Source organism: Myotis lucifugus, unplaced genomic scaffold, assembly GCF_000147115.1.
Source record: "Myotis lucifugus unplaced genomic scaffold, Myoluc2.0 scaffold_102, whole genome shotgun sequence".
Classification (NCBI taxonomy): domain Eukaryota; kingdom Metazoa; phylum Chordata; class Mammalia; order Chiroptera; family Vespertilionidae; genus Myotis; species Myotis lucifugus.
This window is the reverse complement of record NW_005871150.1, coordinates 4,308,467-4,316,398: the sequence shown is the minus strand read 5'-3', so window position 1 is coordinate 4,316,398 and position 7,932 is coordinate 4,308,467. Positions and strand designations below refer to the sequence as shown.

Genomic DNA, 7,932 nt, shown 5'->3' with positions numbered 1-7,932 from the left:
TCCCCACGCAGAGGGAGCTATCTGTGGTCCTCAGTGCTGTACAGAGGAAAACATGCTCATGTACCTCCGTGGGATGGTGTTCATGGCCCGGAGCCTTTTGCTGATCCTCTGTTAGAACGGTGTGAACTTTGACCCCTTGGCACAAATGATGCTATTAACTTTTCCTTGTACTCACGGCCCCCTTCCCTAGCCCTGAGGCTGGGTGCTCCTCTACATCCCACATGTAATGTCACCAGGTTTGGGCATTCTATTGGTCAAGATTGGAAAGCGGTTTTCCACTATAAAGTTCTACGGAGCCTGTTCATAGAAAGTGTTGCTTATGAAGGAGACACCCCGCCCCCCCCATCATGGCACGTTTAGTTTGATATTTGCCACTTTAAAGAGCAATGAGGCACTTTTCATAATATCGTTTTAAAGGATTTGAAAAGATGAAACAAAAGCCCCCAAACTGACATATTAAGACAAGGTAAATCCGTTTTTTTGCCCCCCCCCCCCCCCGGTGATCTATTAAAAACAGAGGGAGGACTGGGCAGCACACTACCTTCATTAGTTTATTAGTTTTCATTTTATAGAAATGAGTTCTGGGGCACCGTTGATGGTGTCCCAGTTCCTCGTGTCCTGTTATTTTAAGAGACAGGGGTGGGGGGGGGATTTTCTGAGAGCGGAGAACGGACAGCGAGGTTCTGATCTGGGCCTGCCACGAACCAGCTGTGCTCCTGGCGAGTCACATGACCCCCTCCCGTCTGGACAGGTCCCCCAGCTCCACGCTCCCATCACAGAACCGCCCAGGCAGGAGCTCTGTAATGAGCCAGCACGGGGTTTCCGAGCACTTACACAGAAAACGTTAGGCATGACCTCTGCCCTTTCTACTTATTGGAGTCATGTGCCTCCATATGTGGGGGCGTGTGGGGGAAGTGCTCATTTTGCAAAGGAATCCTATTTCCTGTCCTCCCCAAACATTGCAATAACTGTCTGCACCTTAGGGCCTGTCCTGGCGGCCAGAGGACTGGTGTGGGGACATGATGGATAAACACCTGGCAAGTTACAATCCTATACACGTTTCCATAAACAGCGTCCTGTTGCCTTCGCTCCCCTCTTTGCTCTCAGAGATCCGTTTTCAGCCTCGCTGCCCCGGCCGGGTTTTAATTTGAAACTACCCGTGTTGACTGCTTTCACCAGGCAAGTGGACGTGAGGGATATTGCGCGCGGTGGTGAATGACTTTATTCTTTATTTCCCAGGGGAACACTGTGCTTACCAAAGGTCACCTCCCTGGGTGTTTCAATACCTTTTACACTCTGGTGAGCTTTTTTATTCGAAAAAAGGAATATGAGCATATTGTATGAAACCCTTAGCATTTTTACACCTCCGGAGCAATTCTGGCTTAAACTCCCTATACCCTGGAGAGTCAGGACAGTTCAGACAATGGTATGTTCTTTGGTACGGGATCACGTATGCTTAGGGCAGGTATAACCCAGAAGCAACATCTGGTGAGATCCTCGCGGCTGGGACGATTTGCTGATGCGGGAATTTGGGACAGGCTTTCGTAGATCAGTCCTGGAAACCTGTGTGTGCCTAATCTATATGGTATAAAGTAGAGGTTCTTGTAGTTTGTAAGGATATAGACCAGGGGTCCTCAAACTACGGCCTGCGGGCCACATGCAAATACAAATATTGCATTTGTTCCCGTTTTGTTTTTTTACTTCAAAATAAGATATGTGCAGTGTGCATAGGAATTTGTTCATAGTTTTTTTTTTTAAACTATAGTCCGGCCCTCCAAAGGTCTGAGGGACAGTGAACTGGCCCCCTGTTTAAAAAGTTTGAGGACCCCTGATATAGACTCTAGTCAACTCTTAATTAACCTTAGTCACAGCAACGCAAGAAGGAGATGACATGGGTAATTTTGTAAGTTGATAATAAACTCTCCCTTAAGTAGTTCATCCCTAGACTATTTTTATTTGACAGTGGAATGCATAACCCGTTGGTCAGAAACGCCTAATGATTTCTACCTCCTAGATGTTTCTACAATCTGCCCCCTCCTTCATCTCTTGTTGTTTAAATCTTCTCTTCCGTTACAATATCTTCCAGACTGACCTTGCTTCCAGTCCAATTCCTCCTCCACATGTGCCCAGAGGAGGTTTTAGTTTTTTAAACCTCTCCTAAAGCAAAGCTGGTCGCGTTCCATCTCCTTTTACTGTCTCTCCGGCCTGGGGATGAGGATCTGGGCCAAGGCCCTTCATGGCATGACCAGGCCACCTTTCCAAGCGCTTCTTCTCTTCCTCCTCCCTTCCCCCCCACTACCCTGTGCTCCAGGCTCCAGAAATTCTCCCCCTTCCAGAGCCACTCACTCGCCCCTTCCCTCTAAGCCTTCCTCCAATCCTCTCCAGAGGAATCCCTCCTGGCATTTGTTAGGTACTTGTGCTATGGCGACTTGGTCACGTCGTGTGGCATCGGGAGTTTACGTGTGTGTCTCCTGTGCTAGCTGGCAAGTTCCTCAGTGGCCATACGTGTTTTATTCACATCTCTGTTTTGCCAGCAACCACAGAGCTTGGCACACAGCAGGCACTCCGTCAGTGTTTATTGGAGGAATGAATAAAACATGGCTTCTCTTAAAAAGTTGGATGAAGAGATGGTTTGAACTCCTAATGTGAGTCATCCTCTCATAACTATGGAATAAATATATATATTCACGTACACAAATGTCTGCAAAGATATAAGATTCTACTCTCCAGGGACCTCTTATTGTAGTGGTAGACCAAGGGCCTCCTCCTGCAGTGGTAGACAGGACCAGCTCTCAACGAGTCGACCATTAGAAAACAGTAAATAATAGCATATAATCAAGAGCCCAGCGGGGTGGTGGATACGGTTGGTGTAAGTGGAATAGCAGGTCAGAGAGTAGAAGAATGTCAGTTCGAAAAGGCTGCCTGGAGGGAGGACTTGCTTGTGTCGTGAGGGACTGGGTAGGATTCCAAGAGACAGAGAAGGAGAAAGATGGGGTGGGGGGAGGTTGTGGAGGCAGCATGAACCCCGGCATGAAGCTGGGAGTGAAAATGTCAGTGTGAGGTTGGTCATGCTGTCACTTCGGGGAGCAACTAGAAATAACATGGAGCTGGGCCGGTGGGATCTGAAACGTAGGTGGAGTTCAGAGTGTATGGGGTAGGTCACGGGTTTGTGACTTGGAGAGAAAAGTGATGAGAGGAGTGGTTTTGGAAGAGGGGTCCGGCTGTGGTTTGCAGGGCACGTGAAGAGTCTCGAGGCCAGGAGGCCGGCAGGTGGTGGAGGGGCGATGTGGTCAAATAGAAGGTGATGGGGGACCCCCACACAGCAGTGGTTTCCAGCGCTGCTAGGCATCAGCACCCCCCCCCTCAAGGTTCTCCTACCCAGGTCTGTATACCACCTGTCCTGTTATTTATGTCATATTTTCCATTAACTTGACCTACTTCTTTATTCAAATGAATTAAAAAGAAAAGGTTATATTTTACGTGGAAGTAAAAGTTTCATTTGATAATTACAGTTTCTAATCCCCATTAGAATTAATGCGTTACTCTTTCAGTGAAAAATACTCAACTGAAGCGACCTCCTGTGCCGAGTGGTCCTCATGTCACATGGTGGAAAGCCTGCAGCAGCCACGGAAGTGGGGATGGGCAGTGGAGAGGGAAGGGAGAATCTGGAGAACAAGGAACTGACCCTTCACCGTAACTGACTTGATTTAAGAGGTGGAAGAAAATCAAAGGTGAATCAGAGATTTGGGCTGGAAGAATGCAGTGACTGACCAGGAAGCTGGGGGAGTGGAGCAGGCGATGAGCTCCATTTGGGGCCTATGGTTTGATCGTCCAAGCAGAGAAGTCCTTTAGGCACACAGGTGAACAGTTAGGGTTCGGGGTGTATCTGGAGGTCACCCACTTAGCCACGTTAGTTGGGAACATGAGAATAGCTTAGCTTTTTATTTTTAAACTAGAGGCCCGTTGCATGAAATTCGTGCAAGAGTAGGCCTTCCTTCTCCCGGCTGCTGGCACCACCATCCCTCTGGCACCCGGGACCTGGGCTTCCCTCCCAGCCCCGGCTTCGTCTGGAAGGACGTCTGGAAGGACGTCTGGTCTAATTAGCATATTACACTTTTATTATTATAGATACAGTTTTATTGATTTCAGAGAGGACGGGAGAGGGAGAGAGAAATGGAAACATCAATGATGAGAGAGAGTCATTGATCGGCTGCCTCCTGCACACTCCCTACTGGGGATCGAGCCCGCAGCCTGGGCATGTGCCCTGACCGGGATTTAAACCATGACCTCCTGGTTTATAGGTTGACGCTCAACCACGGAGCCACACCAGCCAGGCTAGCTTAGCTTTTTGTACTTCATGCTCCGTATCTTAAAGGGGGCCGATGACTGATTTACTTTCCAGCAGGTGGAGGATCGGTTGGATTCCCGTAACGTTGAGTCCTGCTTGGGTTTCTGAAAGCCTGGGCCGTTGAGGTTAGGATTTCTTGGAGACCAACTGCTCTCCTGTCTGTAAAAACAAAGTGCCTTTTAATTCTAGGACTTGTTTTATTAGTGTTTGCATTCATTCAGAAGCTATTGGATTGTTGATGAAAGGGATATGCTTTTGATATTTATAGTCAGGGTTTGGAAAAAGTTAGAGCGATACAAGTAGCAGCACAAAAGACCAGACCAGCTCTGTAAATAACGTATATTTTAAACATCTGTCTTATACCTATTCAGTTGAAAAATTACGGCTTAGGTAACTCATATTCACAGTCAAAATCTCCATTTATCTTTCTGCTTACATCCATGATGGCCCCTCCAGGCCAAGTCTTCTCTTGCTGAAGATAAAAGAGAGCTGTCTGGCAGATGCCTGCCAGGCTTCGGGGGAGAAGGCCTGTCTTTCTGATGGGTGCGGTTCGAGGGGGAGGCCCCACCCAGCTCCCAGTTCACCCCCAGTGCAACCCGACTCCAATTCCTAGCTAGCTGGTTCCCTGAAGACTGCTCTCAGACCTTTTCTTGCTTTGGGCATATCCAGCTTTTGCTTTGAAATCATTTCATTGTGAGATGAAATGAAGGCCCCCGTAGTGATTGAGGCACCTTGGATACCTGTCATTTTTTTGGCTGCCCATCATCTGAACCCCCTTCCTGTGTCATTTCCTACGGTTATGAGCTGAGTCTGTCCTCCCAAAGGGTATGTTCAAGTCTAACTTCTGGTACCTGTGACTATGACCATACTTGGAAATAGGGTCTTTGCAGGGGAAATTAAGATGCAGTCATACCAGAGTGGGATGGGCCCTAAATCCAGTAGGACTGGTGTCCTTATAGGAAGAAAAGAGACACAGCTGCAGGGGGAAGGCCAGGTGAGGAAGGAGGCAGAGACAGCGACATGTCCACCAGCCTAGGCGGGCCAGCAATTGCTGGTCACCAGCAGAAGCCAGGAGAGGGGCCTGGGGCAGATTCTCCCTCAGGACCTCGGAGGAGGGAAATGCGCCTGCTTCTGACCTCAGCCTCCAGACGTGAGAGGATGCATTTGGCTTGTTTCCAGCCACCCAGCCGTGGTGTTTTGTTTCAGCAGAGCAGCAACCTCATGCACCACCTGTGGCCCGTGGTGGGAGGCAGGACCTCGTTTCTCTCTGCAGATGCTGACCTTGCCCTGGGGTTGCTTTCTTGGACTGCCTGAGATCGAGGGCATGGGCGTGATCTTGGCCTCACCAATGACACTCTGCCTTCCGTGGTGTTGCAGGAAGATGGCACTCCATGGCAGTGGGGCAGCCGCAGGGGGCGTCCCCTGTGCTGCCGGCCACAGTGTCTGTGCTTGCTCACGGCTGCCCGAGAGTCCTCACCGATCCACACCTCCCTGTGGCCCTCTGCGTGACCCAGCACATTTCTGTAAGCAAAAGGCCAGGATTTAGAGCAGGAATACAGGCCGATGGCGTCATGATGCAGCCTCTCCGTTACTGACTGGGTGGGCTCGGACAGGGGACCTATTTCCTCAGGACCTCGGTTTCCTTACCTGCGAAGTGGGAATAGTAATGGTGCATACCATTAGGTTTTGGTGGATTCATGTAGGTAAAGCACTTAGAAATAAGCTTGGCACATAGGAAACATCCTATCTGTGTTATTTGTCATTAGTATTGTTAAAAGAGCCAGCATTGGTTCCCTCACAGATAACTGAGAACCCAGAGGACACGGAGAACCTTGGTAGTTGTCCCTTCCAAGCCTGGCACGGAGCGGAAACTGCGTGTAGGCTACGTCAGGAAGTGTGGTCGGGTTTTACTTCGCAACCACGTCGCCTTCATTTTGTATCAAGCTCCCAGGGCCCTTCGTCCCAGGGCCCTCCCCACGAATGCCAGTTCCCCTGCCCTTGGCATCCAGTTTCAAACTCAGCTCACCTGTTCCCTCTGGAGGCAGCGCTGCGGCCTGGGGTGACGAGCCCCGCCTGCGGACCTCTGAGCTCATTTGCAAGGCAGTTGTCATCATCTTGTCAGGTCCTCCCTCTAGACATAAACTCTGAGGACATGGCTCATGTCTCGCTTGGTTGTGTTGTAGCAAGCACCAGGTGAGGAGCCGGTAGGTCGTAGGGGGCCCATGGCCCTGCTGGCATTCCCAGCGGTGGCAGTGACGTCGGGACCTCTGTGTTGCACTTCTGTCTTTCACCACAGTCTGAGTCGGTGCCTGGAGGTTGATGCTAAGACGGAGGCCTCCAGGGTAACTGGGGGCTGATCGGTGGTCTTGGTCCATTCACATGGGCCGGAGGAGTGAGCTGGCAGGTTAGCTATCCACCGGTGGTTCGTATACAGGCGTCTGTCCTGGGATTTTAAAAATGCCACATGAATCGCTTCTCGGCCTTTTGGCTAAGATCAAGTGTAGTAAATGCACTAAACTTCTAAGATAAAACCTCACTTTAGATTAGGTGCTGAAGCTTATGTTATAATGGGACAAGAAACCTAGGAAACTCATTTGAAGTTTCGTCTGCGTGGTTTTAAATTGAAAAGGGTATTTAGACTTTTTTTTCCCTCCACACTGGCCCACTGGTTATTTATAACAAAGACAATGAGTAGCTGTTGATACACTTTTTTATATATATTATTGATTTTTTACAGAAGGGAAGGGAGAGGAATAGAGAGTTAGAAACATTGATGAGAGAGAAACATCAATCAGCTGCCTCCTGCACACTCCCTACTGGGGATGTGCCCGCAACCAAGGTACATGCCCTTGATTGGAATCGAACCTGGGACCCTTCAGTCCGCAGTCCGATGCTCTACCCACTGAGCCAAACTGGTTACGACTGTTGATACACTTTTTAAAAATGCTTTTAAGAGGTGCGCTTAGCCAGGGAGAGAGCATGCCCAGAAGAGTCGAACGATGAGTGAGGGCGTGGTGTCAGTGGGCTTGCTGCCTTTGCAATGCTGGTTTCCGTCGGAGGTTCATGAATGACTTCAGATAGCAGAGCGTGTGACTTAGGTTTTCGGCCAGAGGCTCTGGTGCCCGGCCCCCACTCGCTGCCTGTGCAGTCTCGGCATCTTAGATGACCAGCTTACCTGCTTCTTGTCTGTAAAATGAGGATAAAATTATACCTGATATATGGTTGTTATATGGATTATAAGTGAGTAAATATATGCAAAATAATGAGCATAGTGCCCAACACAGGAAGAACCTAGTACAGTTTTGCTACTATATCATTCTTTCTTTAGGGACATAACTCTGCAGGATCGACTCGTTTCTAAATGTTTTACACCCGAGGGTGCAGAAGAAGGGGATGAGCCCAGACGAGCCCAGCTGGCGTGGCTCAGTGGTTGAGTGTCAACCTGTGAATGGGAGGTCACGGTTAGGTTCCCTATCAGGGCTCATGCCCAGGTTGTGGGCTTGATCCCTAGTGTGGGGCATGCAGGAGGCAGCTGATTGATGATTCTCTCTCATCATTGATGTTTCTATCTCTTTCTCCCTCTT

At 49.3% G+C, this 7,932-nt stretch overlaps 1 protein-coding gene and 1 pseudogene across 2 annotated transcripts in view; both read left to right on the top strand.

The window, feature by feature from the left end:
• STOX2 (storkhead box 2) overlaps positions 1 to 7,932 on the top strand; it is a 103,302-nt gene that overhangs the window by 2,612 nt on the left and 92,758 nt on the right. The window lies entirely within an intron of this gene.
• LOC111826794 lies at positions 6,817 to 6,909 on the top strand (annotated as a pseudogene).